General features: G+C 44.8%; 1 long non-coding RNA gene across 2 annotated transcripts in view; it reads left to right on the plus strand.

Annotated features, from left to right (window-relative positions):
* Positions 1 to 17037, plus strand: part of LOC135823436 (uncharacterized) — a 115058-nt gene extending 98021 nt beyond the window's left edge. Inside the window, exons 7-11 of one of the 2 annotated variants that reach the window (XR_010554704.1) lie at positions 13585 to 13642; positions 13954 to 14011; positions 14320 to 14377; positions 14873 to 14930; positions 16439 to 17037. This is a non-coding gene — a long non-coding RNA (uncharacterized LOC135823436). The remainder of the gene's footprint in view (positions 1 to 13584; positions 13643 to 13953; positions 14012 to 14319; positions 14378 to 14872; positions 14931 to 16438) is intronic. The other variant, XR_010554703.1, reaches the window with a different exon arrangement.
* The last annotated feature ends 2198 nt before the right edge of the window (positions 17038 to 19235 follow it).

Consider the following 19235-nt stretch of genomic DNA (forward strand, 5'->3'; position numbering starts at 1 on the left):
TGCTGACCTTTCAATTTCAACGTACCTCTCTATAACATGACCCAGCTGTAATTTCAGTGGTCGCATTGGTTTGATTTTTGGTTTGCTTGTAGGGCGCTGGCACCCACATCCAGTGAACCAGAAAATTTGGCACTGATGTGAACAGTTTAGTCGCAAAGTGAAGATTCACGGGTAAAAAGCCCCAAACTTCTAGATAGGTTCTTTTTCAGCTTTCAGCAGCCCTGGGCGAGTTCTTTAGAGAAATGTGACTCTTTTTCATGGTGCTCTTGTCCATGTCCAGCTAACCAACGAGATGAGGATGGTCATTATCATTTTCTAAGCTGCGAACTGGCAGAAAGGTGAGAAAATGTCGGATTTTGACCATTTGTGCTGACCTTTCAATTTCAACGTACCTCTCTATAACATGACCCAGCTGTAATTTCAGTGGTCGCATTGGTTTCATTTTTGGTTTGCCTTTAGGGCGCTGGCACCCGCATTCAGTGACCCAAAACCTTTGGCACTACTGTGAATAGATTAGTCGCAAAGTGAAGATTCACGGGTAAAAAGCCCCAAACTTCTAGATAGGTTCTTTTTCAGCTTTCAGCAGCCCTGGGCGAGTTTTTTAGAGAAATGTGACTCTTTTTCGTGGTGCTCTTGTCTATGTCCACCTAACCAACGAGATGAGGATGGTCATTGTCATTTTCTGAGCTGCGAACGGGCAGAAAGGTGAGAAAATGTCGGATTTTGACCATTTGTGCTGACCTTTCAATTTCAACGTACCTCTCTATAACATGACCCAGCTGTAATTTCAGTAGTCGCATTGGTTTCATTTTTGGTTTGCTTGTAGGGCGCTGGCACCCGCATTCAGTGACCCAAAACATTTGGCACTACTGTGAATAGTTTAGTCGCAAAGTGAAGATTCACGGGTAAAAAGCCCCAAACTTCTAGATAGGTTCTTTTTCAGCTTTCAGCAGCCCTGGGCGAGTTCTTTAGAGAAATGTGACTCTTTTTCATGGTGCTCTTGTCTATGTCCAGCTAACCAACGAGATGAGGATGGTCATTGTCATTTTCTGAGCTGCGAACGAGCAGAAAGGTGAGAAAATGTCGGATTTTGACCATTTGTGCTGACCTTTCAATTTCAACGTACCTCTCTATAACATGACCCAGCTGTAATTTCAGTGGTCGCATTGGTTTGATTTTTGGTTTGCTTGTAGGGCGCTGGCTCCCACATTCAGTTACCTAGATATTTTGGCACTGCTGTGAATAGTTTAGTCGCAAAGTGAAGATTCACGGATAAAAAGCCCCAAACTTCTAGATAGGTTCTTTTTCAGCTTTCAGCAGACCTGGGTGAGTTCTTTAGAGAAATGTGGTTCTTTTTCATGGTGCTATTTTCTATGTCCAGCTACACAATGAGATGAGGATGGTCATTGTCATTTTCTGAGCTGCGAACGGGCAGAAAGGTGAGAAAATGTCGGATTTTGACCATTTGTGCTGACCTTTCAATCTCAACGTACCTCTCTATAACATGACCCAGCTGTAATTTCAGTGGTCGCATTGGTTTCATTTTTGGTTTGCTTGTAGGGCGCTGGCACCCGCATTCAGTGACCCAGAAAATTTGGCAATGCTGTGAATAGTTTAGTCGCAAAGTGAAGATTCACAGGTAAAAAGCCCCAAACTTCTAGATAGGTTCTTTTCAGCTTTCAGCAGCGCTGCGCGAGTTCTTTAGAGAAGTATGACTTTTTTCATGGTGCTCTTTTCCATGTCCAGTTAACCAACGAGATGAGGATGGTCCTTGTCATTTTCTAAGCTGCGAACGGGCAGAAAGGTGAGAAAAAAATGTCGGATTATGACCATTTGTGCTGACCTTTCAATTTCAACGTACCTCTCTATAACATGCCCCAGCTGTAATGTCAGCGGTCGCATTGGTTTCATTTTTGGTTTGCTTGTAGGGCACTGGCACTCACAATCAGTGACCCTAAAAATTTGGCACTGCTGTGAATAGTTTAGTCGCAAAGTGAAGATTCACGGGTAAAAAGCCCCAAACTTCTAGATAGGTTCTTTTTCAGCTTTCAGCAGCCCTGGGCGGGTTCTTTAGAGAAATGTGGGTCTTTTTCTTGGTGGTCTTGTCTATGTTCAGCTACACAACGAGATAAGGATGGTCATTGTCATTTTCTGAGCTGCGAACGGGCAGAAAGGTGAGAAAATGTCGGATTTTGACCATTTGTGCTGACCTTTCAATTTCAACGTACCTCTCTATAACATGACGCAGCTGTAATTTCAGTGGTCGCATTGGTTTCATTTTTGGTTTGCTTGTAGGGCGCTGGCACCCGCATTCAGTGACCCAGAAAATTTGGCACTGCTGTGAATAGTTTAGTCGCAAAGTGAAGATTCACGGGTAAAAAGCCCCAAACTTCTAGATAGGTTCTTTTTCAGCTTTCAGCAGCCCTGGGTGAGTTCTTTAGAGAAATGTGGCTCTTTTTCATGGTGCTATTTTCTATGTCCAGCTACACAACGAGATGAGGATGGTCATTGTCATTTTCTGAGCTGCGAACGGGCAGAAAGGTGAGAAAATGTCGGATTTTGACCATTTGTGCTGACCTTTCAATTTCAACGTACCTCTCTATAACATGACCCAGCTGTAATTTCAGTGGTCGCATTGGTTTGATTTTTGGTTTGCTTGTAGGGCGCTGGCACCCGCATTCAGTGACCCAGATATTTTGGCACTGCTGTGAATAGTTTAGTCGCAAAGTAAAGATTCACGGGTAAAAAGCCCCAAACTTCTAGATAGGTTCTTTTTCAGCTTTCAGCATCCCTGGGTGAGTTCTTTAGAGGAATGTGGCTCTTTTTCATGGTGCTATTTTCTATGTCCAGCTACACGAGATGAGGATGGTCATTGTCATTTTCTGAGCTGCGAACGGGCAGAAAGGTGAGAAAATGTCGGATTTTGTACATTTGTGCTGACCTTTCAGTTTCAACGTACCTCTCTATAACATGACCCAGCTGTAATTTCAGTGGTCGCATTGGTTTGATTTTTGGTTTGCTTGTAGGGCGCTGGCACCCACATTCAGTGACCCAGATATTTTGGCACTGCTGTGAATAGTTTAGTCGCAAAGTGAAGATTCACGGGTAAAAAGCCCCAAACTTCTAGATAGGTTCTTTTTCGGCTTTCAGCAGCCCTGGGTGAGTTCTTTAGAGAAATGTGGCTCTTTTTCATGGTGTTATTTTCTATGTCCAGCTACACAACGAGATGAGGATGGTCATTGTCATTTTCTGAGCTACGAACGGGCAGAAAGGTGAGAAAATGTCGGATTTTGACCATCTGTGCTGACCTTTCAATTTCAACGTACCTCTCTATAACATGACCCAGCTGTAATTTCAGTGGTCGCATTGTTTCATTTTTGGTTTGCTTGTAGGGCGCTAGCACCCGCAATCAGTGACCCAGAAAAGTTGGCACTGCTGTGAATAGTTTAGTCGCAAAGTGAAGATTCACGGGGTAAAAAGCCCCAAACTCCTAGATAGGTTCTTTTTCAGCTTTCAGCAGCCCTGGGTGAGTTCTTTAGAGAAATGTGGCTCTTTTTCATGGTGCTTTTTTCTATGTCCAGCTACACAACGAGATGAGGATGGTCATTGTCATTTTCTGAGCTGCGAACGGGCAGAAAGGTGAGAAAATGTCAGATTTTGACCATTTGTGCTGACCTTTCAATTTCAACGTGCCTCTCTATAACATGACCCAGCTGTAATTTCAGTGGTCACATTGGTTTCATTTTTGGTTTGCTTGTAGGGCGCTGGCACCCGCATTCAGTGACCCAGAAAATTTGGCCCTGCTGTGAATAGTTCAGTCGCAAAGTGAAGATTCACGGGTAAAAAGCCCCAAACTTCTAGATAAGTTCTTTTTTAGTTTTCAGCAGCCCTCAGTGAGTTCTTTAGAGAAATGTGGCTCTTTTTCATGGTGCTAATTTCTATGTCCAGCTACACAACAAGATGAGGTTGTTCATTATCATTTTCTGAGCTGCGAACGGGCAGAAAGGTGAGAAAATGTCGGATTTTGACCATTTGTGCTGACCTTTCAATTTCAACGTACCTCTCTATAACATGACCCAGCTGTAATTTCAGTGGTCGCATTGGTTTCATTTTTGGTTTGCTTGTAGGGCGCTGGCACCCGCATTCAGGGACCCAGAAAATTTGGCACTGCTGTGAATAGTTTAGTCGCAAAGTGAAGATTCACGGGTAAAAGCCCCAAACTTCTAGATAGGTTCTTTATCAGCTTTCAGAAGCCCTGGGTGAGTTCTTTAGAGAAATGTGGCTCTTTTTCATGGTGCTATTTTCTATGTCCAGCTACACAACGAGATGAGGATGGTCATTGTCATTTTCTGAGCTGCGAACGGGCAGAAAGGTGAGAAAATGTCGGATTTTGACCATTTGTGCTGACCTTTCAATTTCAACGTACCTCTCTATAACATGACCCAGCTGTAAGTTCAGTGGTCGCATTGGTTTGATTTTTGGTTTGCTTGTAGGGCGCTGGCACCCGCATTCAGTGACCCAGAAAATTTGGCACTGCTGTGAATAATTTAGTCGCAAAGTGAAGATTCACGGGTAAAAAGCCCCAAACTTCTAGATAGGTTCTTTTTCAGCTTTCAGCAGCCCTGGGTGAGTTCTTTAGAGAAATGTGGCTCGTTTTCATGGTGCTATTTTCTATGTCCAGCTACACAACGAGATGAGGATGGTCATTGTCATTTTCTGAGCTGCGAACGGGCAGAAAGGTGAGAAAATGTCGGATTTTGACCATTTGTGCTGACCTTTCAATTTCAACGTACCTCTCTATAACATGACCCAGCTGTAATTTCAGTGGTCGCATTGGTTTGATTTTTGGTTTGCTTGTAGGGCGCTGGCACCCGCATTCAGTGACCCAGAAAATTTGGCACTGCTGTGAATAGTTTAGTCGCAAAGTGAAGATTCACGGGTAAAAAGCCCCAAACTTCTAGATAGGTTCTTTTTCAGCTTTCAGCAGCCCTGGGTGAGTTCTTTAGAGAAATGTGGCTCTTTTTGGCACTGCTGTGAATAGTTTAGTCGCAAAGTGAAGATTCACGGGTAAAAAGCCCCAAACTTCTAGATAAGTTCTTTTTCAGCTTTCAGCAGCCCTCAGTGAGTTCTTTAGAGAAATGTGGCTCTTTTTCATGGTGCTAATTTCTATGTCCAGCTACACAACAAGATGAGGTTGTTCATTATCATTTTCTGAGCTGCGAACGGGCAGAAAGGTGAGAAAATGTCGGATTTTGACCATTTGTGCTGACCTTTCAATTTCAACGTACCTCTCTATAACATGACCCAGCTGTTATTTCAGTGGTCGCATTGGTTTCATTTTGGTTTGCTTGTAGGGCGCTGGCACCCGCATTCAGTGACCCCAAAAATTTGGCACTGCTGTGAATAGTTTAGTCGCAAAGTGAAGATTCACGGGTAAAAAGCCCCAAACTTCTAGATAGGTTCTTTTTCAGCTTTCAGCAGCCCTGGGTGAGTTCTTTAGAGAAATGTGGCTCTTTTTCATGGTGCTATTTTCTATGTCCAGCTAGACAACGAGATGAAGATGGTCATTGTCATTTTCTGAGCTACGAACGGGCAGAAAGGTGAGAAAATGTCGGATTTTGACCATTTGTGCTGACCTTTCAATTTCAACGTACCTCTCTATAACATGACCCAGCTGTAATTTCAGTGGTCGCATTGGTTTCATTTTTGGTTTGCTTGTAGGGCGCTGGCACCCGCATTCAGTGACCTAGAAAATTTGGCACTGCTGTGAATAGTTTAGTCGCAAAGTGAAGATTCACGGGTAAAAAGCCCCAAACCCCTAGATAGGTTCTTTTTCAGCTTTCAGCAGCCCTGGGTGAGTTCTTTAGAGAAATGTGGCTCTTTTTCATGGTGCTATTTTCTATGTCCAGCTACACAACGAGATGAGGATGGTCATTGTCATTTTCTGAGCTGCGAACGGGCAGAAAGGTGAGAAAATGTCGGATTTTGACCATTTGTGCTGACCTTTCAATTTCAACGTACCTCTCTATAACATGACCCAGTTGTAATTTCAGTGGTCGCATTGGTTTCATTTTTGGTTTGCTTGTTGGACGCTGGCACCCGCATTCAGTGACCCAGAAAATTTGGCACTGCTGTGAATAGTTTAGTCGCAAAGTGAAGATTCACGGGTAAAAAGCCCCAAACTTCTAGATAGGTTCTTTATCAGCTTTCAGAAGCCCTGGGTGAGTTCTTTAGAGAAATGTGGCTCTTTTTCATGGTGCTATTTTCTATGTCCAGCTACACAACGAGATGAGGATGGTCATTGTCATTTTCTGAGCTGCGAACGGGCAGAAAGGTGAGAAAATGTCGGATTTTGACCATTTGTGCTGACCTTTCAATTTCAACGTACCTCTCTATAACATGACCCAGCTGTAATTTCAGTGGTCGCATTGGTTTGATTTTTGGTTTGCTTGTAGGGCGCTGGCACCCGCATTCAGTGACCCAGAAAATTTGGCCCTGCTGTGAATAGTTCAGTCGCAAAGTGAAGATTCACGGGTAAAAAGCCCCAAACTTCTAGATAAGTTCTTTTTTAGTTTTCAGCAGCCCTCAGTGAGTTCTTTAGAGAAATGTGGCTCTTTTTCATGGTGCTAATTTCTATGTCCAGCTACACAACAAGATGAGGTTGTTCATTATCATTTTCTGAGCTGCGAACGGGCAGAAAGGTGAGAAAATGTCGGATTTTGACCATTTGTGCTGACCTTTCAATTTCAACGTACCTCTCTATAACATGACCCAGCTGTAATTTCAGTGGTCGCATTGGTTTCATTTTTGGTTTGCTTGTAGGGCGCTGGCACCCGCATTCAGGGACCCAGAAAATTTGGCACTGCTGTGAATAGTTTAGTCGCAAAGTGAAGATTCACGGGTAAAAGCCCCAAACTTCTAGATAGGTTCTTTATCAGCTTTCAGAAGCCCTGGGTGAGTTCTTTAGAGAAATGTGGCTCTTTTTCATGGTGCTATTTTCTATGTCCAGCTACACAACGAGATGAGGATGGTCATTGTCATTTTCTGAGCTGCGAACGGGCAGAAAGGTGAGAAAATGTCGGATTTTGACCATTTGTGCTGACCTTTCAATTTCAACGTACCTCTCTATAACATGACCCAGCTGTAAGTTCAGTGGTCGCATTGGTTTGATTTTTGGTTTGCTTGTAGGGCGCTGGCACCCGCATTCAGTGACCCAGAAAATTTGGCACTGCTGTGAATAATTTAGTCGCAAAGTGAAGATTCACGGGTAAAAAGCCCCAAACTTCTAGATAGGTTCTTTTTCAGCTTTCAGCAGCCCTGGGTGAGTTCTTTAGAGAAATGTGGCTCGTTTTCATGGTGCTATTTTCTATGTCCAGCTACACAACGAGATGAGGATGGTCATTGTCATTTTCTGAGCTGCGAACGGGCAGAAAGGTGAGAAAATGTCGGATTTTGACCATTTGTGCTGACCTTTCAATTTCAACGTACCTCTCTATAACATGACCCAGCTGTAATTTCAGTGGTCGCATTGGTTTGATTTTTGGTTTGCTTGTAGGGCGCTGGCACCCGCATTCAGTGACCCAGAAAATTTGGCACTGCTGTGAATAGTTTAGTCGCAAAGTGAAGATTCACGGGTAAAAAGCCCCAAACTTCTAGATAGGTTCTTTTTCAGCTTTCAGCAGCCCTGGGTGAGTTCTTTAGAGAAATGTGGCTCTTTTTGGCACTGCTGTGAATAGTTTAGTCGCAAAGTGAAGATTCACGGGTAAAAAGCCCCAAACTTCTAGATAAGTTCTTTTTCAGCTTTCAGCAGCCCTCAGTGAGTTCTTTAGAGAAATGTGGCTCTTTTTCATGGTGCTAATTTCTATGTCCAGCTACACAACAAGATGAGGTTGTTCATTATCATTTTCTGAGCTGCGAACGGGCAGAAAGGTGAGAAAATGTCGGATTTTGACCATTTGTGCTGACCTTTCAATTTCAACGTACCTCTCTATAACATGACCCAGCTGTTATTTCAGTGGTCGCATTGGTTTCATTTTGGTTTGCTTGTAGGGCGCTGGCACCCGCATTCAGTGACCCCAAAAATTTGGCACTGCTGTGAATAGTTTAGTCGCAAAGTGAAGATTCACGGGTAAAAAGCCCCAAACTTCTAGATAGGTTCTTTTTCAGCTTTCAGCAGCCCTGGGTGAGTTCTTTAGAGAAATGTGGCTCTTTTTCATGGTGCTATTTTCTATGTCCAGCTAGACAACGAGATGAAGATGGTCATTGTCATTTTCTGAGCTACGAACGGGCAGAAAGGTGAGAAAATGTCGGATTTTGACCATTTGTGCTGACCTTTCAATTTCAACGTACCTCTCTATAACATGACCCAGCTGTAATTTCAGTGGTCGCATTGGTTTCATTTTTGGTTTGCTTGTAGGGCGCTGGCACCCGCATTCAGTGACCTAGAAAATTTGGCACTGCTGTGAATAGTTTAGTCGCAAAGTGAAGATTCACGGGTAAAAAGCCCCAAACCCCTAGATAGGTTCTTTTTCAGCTTTCAGCAGCCCTGGGTGAGTTCTTTAGAGAAATGTGGCTCTTTTTCATGGTGCTATTTTCTATGTCCAGCTACACAACGAGATGAGGATGGTCATTGTCATTTTCTGAGCTGCGAACGGGCAGAAAGGTGAGAAAATGTCGGATTTTGACCATTTGTGCTGACCTTTCAATTTCAACGTACCTCTCTATAACATGACCCAGTTGTAATTTCAGTGGTCGCATTGGTTTCATTTTTGGTTTGCTTGTTGGACGCTGGCACCCGCATTCAGTGACCCAGAAAATTTGGCACTGCTGTGAATAGTTTAGTCGCAAAGTGAAGATTCACGGGTAAAAAGCCCCAAACTTCTAGATAGGTTCTTTATCAGCTTTCAGAAGCCCTGGGTGAGTTCTTTAGAGAAATGTGGCTCTTTTTCATGGTGCTATTTTCTATGTCCAGCTACACAACGAGATGAGGATGGTCATTGTCATTTTCTGAGCTGCGAACGGGCAGAAAGGTGAGAAAATGTCGGATTTTGACCATTTGTGCTGACCTTTCAATTTCAACGTACCTCTCTATAACATGACCCAGCTGTAATTTCAGTGGTCGCATTGGTTTGATTTTTGGTTTGCTTGTAGGGCGCTGGCACCCGCATTCAGTGACCCAGAAAATTTGGCCCTGCTGTGAATAGTTCAGTCGCAAAGTGAAGATTCACGGGTAAAAAGCCCCAAACTTCTAGATAAGTTCTTTTTTAGTTTTCAGCAGCCCTCAGTGAGTTCTTTAGAGAAATGTGGCTCTTTTTCATGGTGCTAATTTCTATGTCCAGCTACACAACAAGATGAGGTTGTTCATTATCATTTTCTGAGCTGCGAACGGGCAGAAAGGTGAGAAAATGTCGGATTTTGACCATTTGTGCTGACCTTTCAATTTCAACGTACCTCTCTATAACATGACCCAGCTGTAATTTCAGTGGTCGCATTGGTTTCATTTTTGGTTTGCTTGTAGGGCGCTGGCACCCGCATTCAGGGACCCAGAAAATTTGGCACTGCTGTGAATAGTTTAGTCGCAAAGTGAAGATTCACGGGTAAAAGCCCCAAACTTCTAGATAGGTTCTTTATCAGCTTTCAGAAGCCCTGGGTGAGTTCTTTAGAGAAATGTGGCTCTTTTTCATGGTGCTATTTTCTATGTCCAGCTACACAACGAGATGAGGATGGTCATTGTCATTTTCTGAGCTGCGAACGGGCAGAAAGGTGAGAAAATGTCGGATTTTGACCATTTGTGCTGACCTTTCAATTTCAACGTACCTCTCTATAACATGACCCAGCTGTAAGTTCAGTGGTCGCATTGGTTTGATTTTTGGTTTGCTTGTAGGGCGCTGGCACCCGCATTCAGTGACCCAGAAAATTTGGCACTGCTGTGAATAATTTAGTCGCAAAGTGAAGATTCACGGGTAAAAAGCCCCAAACTTCTAGATAGGTTCTTTTTCAGCTTTCAGCAGCCCTGGGTGAGTTCTTTAGAGAAATGTGGCTCGTTTTCATGGTGCTATTTTCTATGTCCAGCTACACAACGAGATGAGGATGGTCATTGTCATTTTCTGAGCTGCGAACGGGCAGAAAGGTGAGAAAATGTCGGATTTTGACCATTTGTGCTGACCTTTCAATTTCAACGTACCTCTCTATAACATGACCCAGCTGTAATTTCAGTGGTCGCATTGGTTTGATTTTTGGTTTGCTTGTAGGGCGCTGGCACCCGCATTCAGTGACCCAGAAAATTTGGCACTGCTGTGAATAGTTTAGTCGCAAAGTGAAGATTCACGGGTAAAAAGCCCCAAACTTCTAGATAGGTTCTTTTTCAGCTTTCAGCAGCCCTGGGTGAGTTCTTTAGAGAAATGTGGCTCTTTTTGGCACTGCTGTGAATAGTTTAGTCGCAAAGTGAAGATTCACGGGTAAAAAGCCCCAAACTTCTAGATAAGTTCTTTTTCAGCTTTCAGCAGCCCTCAGTGAGTTCTTTAGAGAAATGTGGCTCTTTTTCATGGTGCTAATTTCTATGTCCAGCTACACAACAAGATGAGGTTGTTCATTATCATTTTCTGAGCTGCGAACGGGCAGAAAGGTGAGAAAATGTCGGATTTTGACCATTTGTGCTGACCTTTCAATTTCAACGTACCTCTCTATAACATGACCCAGCTGTTATTTCAGTGGTCGCATTGGTTTCATTTTGGTTTGCTTGTAGGGCGCTGGCACCCGCATTCAGTGACCCCAAAAATTTGGCACTGCTGTGAATAGTTTAGTCGCAAAGTGAAGATTCACGGGTAAAAAGCCCCAAACTTCTAGATAGGTTCTTTTTCAGCTTTCAGCAGCCCTGGGTGAGTTCTTTAGAGAAATGTGGCTCTTTTTCATGGTGCTATTTTCTATGTCCAGCTAGACAACGAGATGAAGATGGTCATTGTCATTTTCTGAGCTACGAACGGGCAGAAAGGTGAGAAAATGTCGGATTTTGACCATTTGTGCTGACCTTTCAATTTCAACGTACCTCTCTATAACATGACCCAGCTGTAATTTCAGTGGTCGCATTGGTTTCATTTTTGGTTTGCTTGTAGGGCGCTGGCACCCGCATTCAGTGACCTAGAAAATTTGGCACTGCTGTGAATAGTTTAGTCGCAAAGTGAAGATTCACGGGTAAAAAGCCCCAAACCCCTAGATAGGTTCTTTTTCAGCTTTCAGCAGCCCTGGGTGAGTTCTTTAGAGAAATGTGGCTCTTTTTCATGGTGCTATTTTCTATGTCCAGCTACACAACGAGATGAGGATGGTCATTGTCATTTTCTGAGCTGCGAACGGGCAGAAAGGTGAGAAAATGTCGGATTTTGACCATTTGTGCTGACCTTTCAATTTCAACGTACCTCTCTATAACATGACCCAGTTGTAATTTCAGTGGTCGCATTGGTTTCATTTTTGGTTTGCTTGTTGGACGCTGGCACCCGCATTCAGTGACCCAGAAAATTTGGCACTGCTGTGAATAGTTTAGTCGCAAAGTGAAGATTCACGGGTAAAAAGCCCCAAACTTCTAGATAGGTTCTTTATCAGCTTTCAGAAGCCCTGGGTGAGTTCTTTAGAGAAATGTGGCTCTTTTTCATGGTGCTATTTTCTATGTCCAGCTACACAACGAGATGAGGATGGTCATTGTCATTTTCTGAGCTGCGAACGGGCAGAAAGGTGAGAAAATGTCGGATTTTGACCATTTGTGCTGACCTTTCAATTTCAACGTACCTCTCTATAACATGACCCAGCTGTAATTTCAGTGGTCGCATTGGTTTGATTTTTGGTTTGCTTGTAGGGCGCTGGCACCCGCATTCAGTGACCCAGAAAATTTGGCACTGCTGTGAATAGTTTAGTCGCAAAGTGAAGATTCACGGGTAAAAAGCCCCAAACTTCTAGATAGGTTCTTTTTCAGCTTTCAGCAGCCCTGGGTGAGTTCTTTAGAGCAATGTGGTTCTTTTTCATGGTGCTATTTTCTATGTCCAGCTACACAACGAGATGAGGATGTTCATTGTCATTTTCTGAGCTGCGAACGGGCAGAAAGGTGAGAAAATGTCGGATTTTGACCATTTGTGCTGACCTTTCAATTTCAACGTACCTCTCTATAACATGACCCAGCTGTAATTTCAGTGGTCGCATTTGTTTCATTTTTGGTTTGCTTGTAGGGCGCTGGCACCCGCATTCAGTGACCTAGAAAATTTGGCACTGCTGTGAATAGTTTAGTCGCAAAGTGAAGATTCACGGGGTAAAAAGCCCCAAACTCCTAGATAGGAGATAGATGGAACTGTCCTCAAGCCAGTCACGTATTTGGCAGCCCAGTGAGCTCTCTACCGGATTGCAGATTTTAGAAGCGCCAAATGCGGCAGGGCCAGTCTCAGGCTGGTCGCGTAGACGGCATGCCGGCGGGTGACCGGCAAGGCTGCATTCGCATTTGGATCACCGAAGTGATACAGGTGCTTCGACTGCACCCCGTGGCGCATCAGGGAGGCATCTGGGGCCCAGGCATCCCGCCCGTAAGCGCACCACCATATCAGGTATGCGCAGGTGGAGCAGCAGAGCAAGATGTGTGCCAGACACACACCATCATCCGGTCGACTTCACGGTTGTGCGACTTTACACAGCCGGCACTCATTACTTGCTATTGCTTGCAGAAGGCCAGATTTTTTTTCTTTTTTCGCTCTTTCCCTTCTTCCAGGCACGGCTTCAGGTTAGAGCAGTAAATAGCAGTTAGGGACTCAGCTGAGTCAAGCTGGACTCGTTGTGTCAAGTTTGGCATGATACAAGAAGCGCGCTATCCCCAAACAGTTGTGTGGTTATTGTGAGAGTGTATATGCAGGAGTCCGCGGTCACGTGAGGGGGGGAGTGATAATTAAATTTTTGGTTTGCTTGTAGGCCGCTGGCACCAGCATTCAGTGACACCGAGAATTTGGCACTGCTGTGAATAGTTTAGTCGCAAAAGTGATGAATCACGGGCAAAAAGAGGCCGCTGGCACCAGCATTCAGTGACACCGAGAATTTGGCACTGCTGTGAATAGTTTATTCGCAAAAGTGATGAATCACGGGCAAAAAGGCCCAAAACTGGGAGATTGGTTCTTTTCAGCATTCAGCAGCCCTGGGCGCGATGTTTATTGAAATGTGGCTTTTTTTTGGTGCACTTCCCTATGTCCAGTTATACAACACGATGAGGGTGGCAATGGTCAGTTCTTGAGTTTCGAACGGGCAGAAAGGTGAGAAATTGTTGCTTTTTGACCATTTGTGCCAGCGTGTCACTTTCAACGTACCTCTCTATAACATGACCCGGCTGTGATGTGAGTGGTCGCATTGATTTGATTTTTGGTTTGCTTGTAGACCACTGGCACCCGGATTCAGTGACGCCAAAAATTTGGCATTGCTGTGAATAGTTTAGTCGCAAAGTGAAGAATCACGGGCAAAAAGACCCAAAACTGGGAGATTGTTTTTTTTTTAGCATTCAGCAGCCCTGAGCGAGTTGTTTATTGAAATGTGGCATTTTTTCTTCGTGCACTTCCCTATGTCCAGCTACACAACAAGATAAGGGTGGCGATGGTCAGTTGTCGAGCTTCGAACGTGCAGAAAGGTGAGAAATTGTCGCATTTTGACCATTTGTGCCCACGTGTCACTTTCAACGTACCTCTCTATAACATGACCCGGCTGTGATGTGAGGGGGAGTGATAATTTAATTTTTGGATTGTTTGTAGGCCGCTGGCACCAGCATTCAGCGACTCCGAAAATTTGGCGCTGTTGTGAATAGTTTAGTCGCAAAGTGTAGAATCACCTGCAGAAAAAGCCCAAAAACTGGGAGATTGTTTCTTTTCAGCATTCAGCAGCCCTGGGGGCGTTGTTTTTTTTGAAATGTGGCATTATTTTGGTGCACTTCCCTATGTGCAGTTATACAACACGATGAGGGTGGCGATGGTCAGTTCTTGAGTTTTGAACGGGCAGAAAGGTGAGAAATTGTTGCTTTTTGACCATTTGTGCCCGCGTGTCACTTTCAACGTACCTCTCTATAACATGACCCGGCTGTGATGTGAGTGGTCGCATTGATTTTAGTTTTGGTTTGCTTGTAGGGCGCTGGCACCCGCATTAAGTGACGCCGAAAGTTTGGCATTGCTGTGAATAGTTTAGTCGCAAAGTGAAGAATCACGGGCAAAAAAGCCCAAACTGGGAGATTGTTTCTTTTCAGCATTCCGCAGCCCTGGGCAAGTTTTTTATTGAAATGTGGCATTTTTTCTTGGTGCACTTCCCTATATCCAGCTACACAACAAGATGAGGGTGGCGATGGTCAGTTGTTGAGCTTCGAACGGGCAGAAAGGTGAGAAATTGTCGCTTTTTGACCATTTGTGCCCACGTGTCACTTTCCACGTACCTCTCTATAACATGATCCGGCAGTGATGTGAGTAGTCGCATTGAATGGAAGTTTCCGGAGGAGGAAGACGGAAACTGTAGTTGTCACCAACCCTCACCGCGCCCAGCTCACGCCGCTACGGCGTGCAACCAGAGCTGGGCGCCCTACCGTGCACTATGGAACTGTCCTCAAGCCAGTCACGTATCGTCGCATTGAACATAACCCAGCTGTGATGTGAGTGGTCGCATTGATTTTATTTTTGGTTTGCTTGCAGGCCGCTGGCACCCGCATTCAGTGACGCCGAAAATGTGGCACTGCTGTGAATATTTTAGTCGCAAAGTGAAGAATCACGGGCAAAAAGGCCCAAAACTGGGAGATTGTTTCTTTTCAGCTTTCAGCAGCCCGGGGCGAGTTGTTTAATGAAATGTGGCTTTTTTTCTTGGTGCACTTCCCTATGTCCAGCTACACAACAAGAGGAGGGTGGCGATGGTCAGTTCTTGAGCTTCAAACGGGAAGAAAGGTGAGAAATTGTCGCTTTTGACCATTTGTACCCACGTGTCACTTTCAACGTACCTCTCTATAACATGACCCGGTTGTGATGTGAGGGATCGCATTGATTTGGGCATTAGGTAATTTTAGTACAGTAGAGTACAGTGAAGTACAGTAGAGTCGCGCAATGAAGAACGTCGAGCCCTAGAACGTCCTGCATGAAATGCTGTGAACGCCACAGCCCTAAGTTAAGAATGGCAGTGTTGATTTTCCGGCGGCTTTTGGGATAGATATGATCCAGTACGAATTGTTTCCTAGAACGTGCTATAAGAACGCAGCCAGATTGCCCAACAAAATAAGAATGCCCCAGACTAACCCCTTGGAAACAACATTCTTGGACACGCGACTCTACTGTAATAGGAAGATATGTGTAGCTCATTGCCATGTTTGGTGCGTGCGTGCGTGCGTGCGTGCGTGCGTGTGTGGTGTAATCCCAGTACAAGTTGCTATGCCTAACATAGCTGTTCGCTATCATCGCTTCCGCGATGGGCAAGTCTGAGGTCTGAGGTGTGTGTGTAGAGATTCACTGGCCAGAAAAAGCCACTTCATAGCTGTGTGGTGTAGACCAGGCTGAATAGTGGCGGTCAATTCTTCAGCCGTGCAAGCTGTTGAATGGTGCAATCCCAGCACAAGCTGCTATGGCTTCTGCCGTAGCATCGCAACCATTGCCTCTGGCGATGGGCATCCAATGGTCCAATCGTGTGTGTGTGTGTGTGTGTGTGTGTCTTGTTCGCTATCGTTGCTATAAGAGAAAATCTGTGGGAGCACATCCAGTGCATTTGCAGATTTGCGTGCTTCTCTTGCGACGGTTGTATACATGGTACATGGTACATGGTACATGGTGTTTGTGTGTGTGTGGGTGTGTAAGTAAGTAAGTATGACCGTCACCGGGGGCAGTGGTAACTGCAATTGGATCCCGGGACGGATGCCCTAATGCCGTCAACCCTGGTTCTGCACCTTGTCCTCACCCACATACTGAGGTGTGGCGAGCCCAGAAGTGGAATATTTTCCACCCAGTCCAAGTCAAGTTCACCAAGAGTTTGACGAATTCAGGGGGTGTCGGCCGTTAAGCAGTTTAATAGCCAATTGAGACATCTTTCCAAGATTCCTTTTTCATCTCTCTCCCCTCTGCCGGGGAGACTCATGTGACCAGTTATGGAAGGAAGCAAGTACAATTACAAAATGTGTGTGTACATGTATGAACATGTATGTTTGTATATGTATATGTTTGTGTATGTTTGTATATGTGTGTGTGTGTGTATATTGGCCGGTGTTCTCACTGTGCTATGAGATGCTGTAATAAATAAATAAATAATAATAAAGATGTGTGTGTGTGTGTGTGTGTGTGTGTGTGTGTGTGTGTGTGTGTGTGTGTGTGTGTGTGTGTGTGTTGGTGTGTGTGTATAAATGTGTGCACTTTTGCATGCATGTGTGTATGCACGGGTGTATTTTCTTGTTCGTTACTCTCGTTTTTCTCAGGAGGAGGCCAACTGAGACACAAAAGTTGTGGTGATGAAAGGCTGTGCAAAGAATTTCCAACCACAACCCTGCAGACCGGGAGCCAAATGAACAGGACCTCGAGCAGCTTTAATTACATCTGAACATGTTTCTATAAGGAAGAGTTGACAAGGTACCTGGAGATTACAATGACTCGTGCCCTCTTGAAAGAACACTCCGCACGCACACTGCTTTGCATTTTAGAATATACATACGCTTTGTGTTACTGTGCAGATACATTGTGTCTGGTATAGCGAAATATGACCAGCACTTCATTGTATTGGGATGGGTGGCCTGTTCGATTATAATGGAACTTGTACTTCACTCCTATGAATAATATACTGCCGGGCTGCTAAAGATGTGCACACTCGACTGCTTTGGTCACGGGACAAAATCCGCTGGCCCGCACTCCACTGGATTATAATACTGCATTGCATTGCTGGTGCCAATGTAGTGTACTTTATGTATGGAGATTTCTAATGACCTTGGTGCACGCTATTTACTGTTGCTAACGGGAAAGTCTAGACAAAACCTTGTAAATCTGAGTTTCCAACTTTTCGATACCTCAGCCAAGATTGCCATGTCCAGCACGGTGAGATAGATTAGTGGAGATAGATTTTAAAAGATGGCAATAAACAGAATCAGCTAAAGCGCCTGTTCAAATATTCCAATTCGGAGATAGATTTTGTCAAAATTAACTCCTTTTGTAAATGGACAGAGAGAGAGGGGGGGGGGGAGAGAGACAGAGATCAATCAGCAAGCCGGAGAAGAGACTTCTAAGATTTTCTTCTCCGGTAGAATTTTCCTGCTTGTTTCTCCTTCCTCATGCAGAAACAACAAGAGTTCAGCCATCAGCAAGCCAAGAGCAAACACTTGCTGCTCTCTGATTGGCCGAGGGCGGTTGGCCAGTCATTTCAGGTGTGAAGTGCAGTGTGCCAGGATAGGCTATAAAAGTAATCATTCCAGGAGGGGATGGTGGTCGGGGTTTGGGATGGCCAGAATTTAGATTTTCTTCTCTAGGCTTGTTTCTCCTTCCTCACGCAGAAACAACAGGAGTTCAGACATCAGCATTCTTCTCTAGGCCAGTTTCTCCTTCCTCACGCAGAAACAACAGGAGTTCAGACATCAGCATTCTTCTCTAGGCCAGTTTCTCCTTCCTCACGCAGAAACAACAGGAGTTCAGACATCAGCATTCTTCTCTAGGCCAGTTTCTCCTTCCTCACGCAGAAACAACAGGAGTTCAGACATCAGCATTCTTCTCTAGGCTTGTTTCTCCTTCCTCACGCAGAAACAACAGGAGTTCAGACATCAGCATTCTTCTCTAGGCTTGTTTCTCCTTCCTCACGCAGAAACAACAGGAGTTCAGCCATCAGCATTCTGCGTGAGGAAGGAGAAACAGGCCTAGAGAAGAAAATGTAAGAAGCAAACACTTGCTGCTCTCTGATTGGCCGAGGGCGGTTGGCCAGTCATTTCAGGTGTGAAGTGCAGTGCAAGGATAGGCTATACAAGTAATCATTTTCTTCTCTAGGGCAGAAACAACGAGAGTTCAGACATTCCTCCCTCATGCAAAAAAAACAGCAAGAGTTCAGACATCAGCAGGCCAAGAAGAAAACACTTGCTGAACTATGATTGGCTGAGGGCGGTTGACCAGTCATTTCAGAATTCTCCCTGCCGGCTTAGAGAATTCTAAAATTCAGTCAATCAGAGTTCAGTATGAGGAAGCATTCTTCTCTAGGCTTGTTTCTCCTTCCTCACGCAGAAACAACAGGAGTTCAGCCATCAGCATTCTGCGTGAGGAAGGAGAAACAGGCCTAGAGAAGAAAATGTAAGAAGCAAACACTTGCTGCTCTCTGATTGGCCGAGGGCGGTTGGCCAGTCATTTCAGGTGTGAAGTGCAGTGCAAGGATAGGCTATACAAGTAATCATTTTCTTCTCTAGGGCAGAAACAACGAGAGTTCAGACATTCCTCCCTCATGCAAAAAAAACAGCAAGAGTTCAGACATCAGCAGGCCAAGAAGAAAACACTTGCTGAACTATGATTGGCTGAGGGCGGTTGACCAGTCATTTCAGAATTCTCCCTGCCGGCTTAGAGAATTCTAAAATTCAGTCAATCAGAGTTCAGTATGAGGAAGTAGGAAGGACTGTTTTCGGTGCCACAGTGTCTCTAACTGGCATGGTTTTGAGCAACACTCTACCTGAAGCAGGGACGCATACCCTAGTACCCAATCACAACCCTATTTCAAACAGGACTCGAGCCAGACATCCAAGTATCTCCTTTCTGCCATCGCTTTCTCACACACACACACAAACACACGCTCACATACACACAAACACCTTACCGCTAACATTATAATTATACCGCACAGCTAATCGAATATGACAGTAGCATGGGGTGTACGTTTCAAGCAGCAGGGAGGCGCCGAGGCCCTGCACAGGACAATGCCGCAGAAGCATGGTACACGATGTCACATCCAATCACCCAGCTCTCCCGACATTAGAATTCTCTTCGCCGGCTTGGGGAATTCTAAAATTCAAGCAATCAGAGTTCAGTATGAGTAGGGACTTCGGTCATCAGCACACTAAGAAGGATTGCCGAGGGCTGAAGTCCTTACTCCTTTACCGTGCAATTAAATCCCACGAACGAGTCACTTAAAAAGTATGTTGCCCTAGACCTGTGCCCACCGGGCTGGGCTGCGAATAGGGCAGCGCCTACTTGACTCACGGGAAAGGATTTCATTGACCAACTCTACAACCAAAGCAGGGTTGCATAGCCCCCCTC

The sequence above is a fragment of the Sycon ciliatum genome, chromosome 8 (genome assembly GCF_964019385.1).
Source record: "Sycon ciliatum chromosome 8, ocSycCili1.1, whole genome shotgun sequence".
NCBI classification, from domain to species: Eukaryota; Metazoa; Porifera; class Calcarea; order Leucosolenida; family Sycettidae; genus Sycon; species Sycon ciliatum.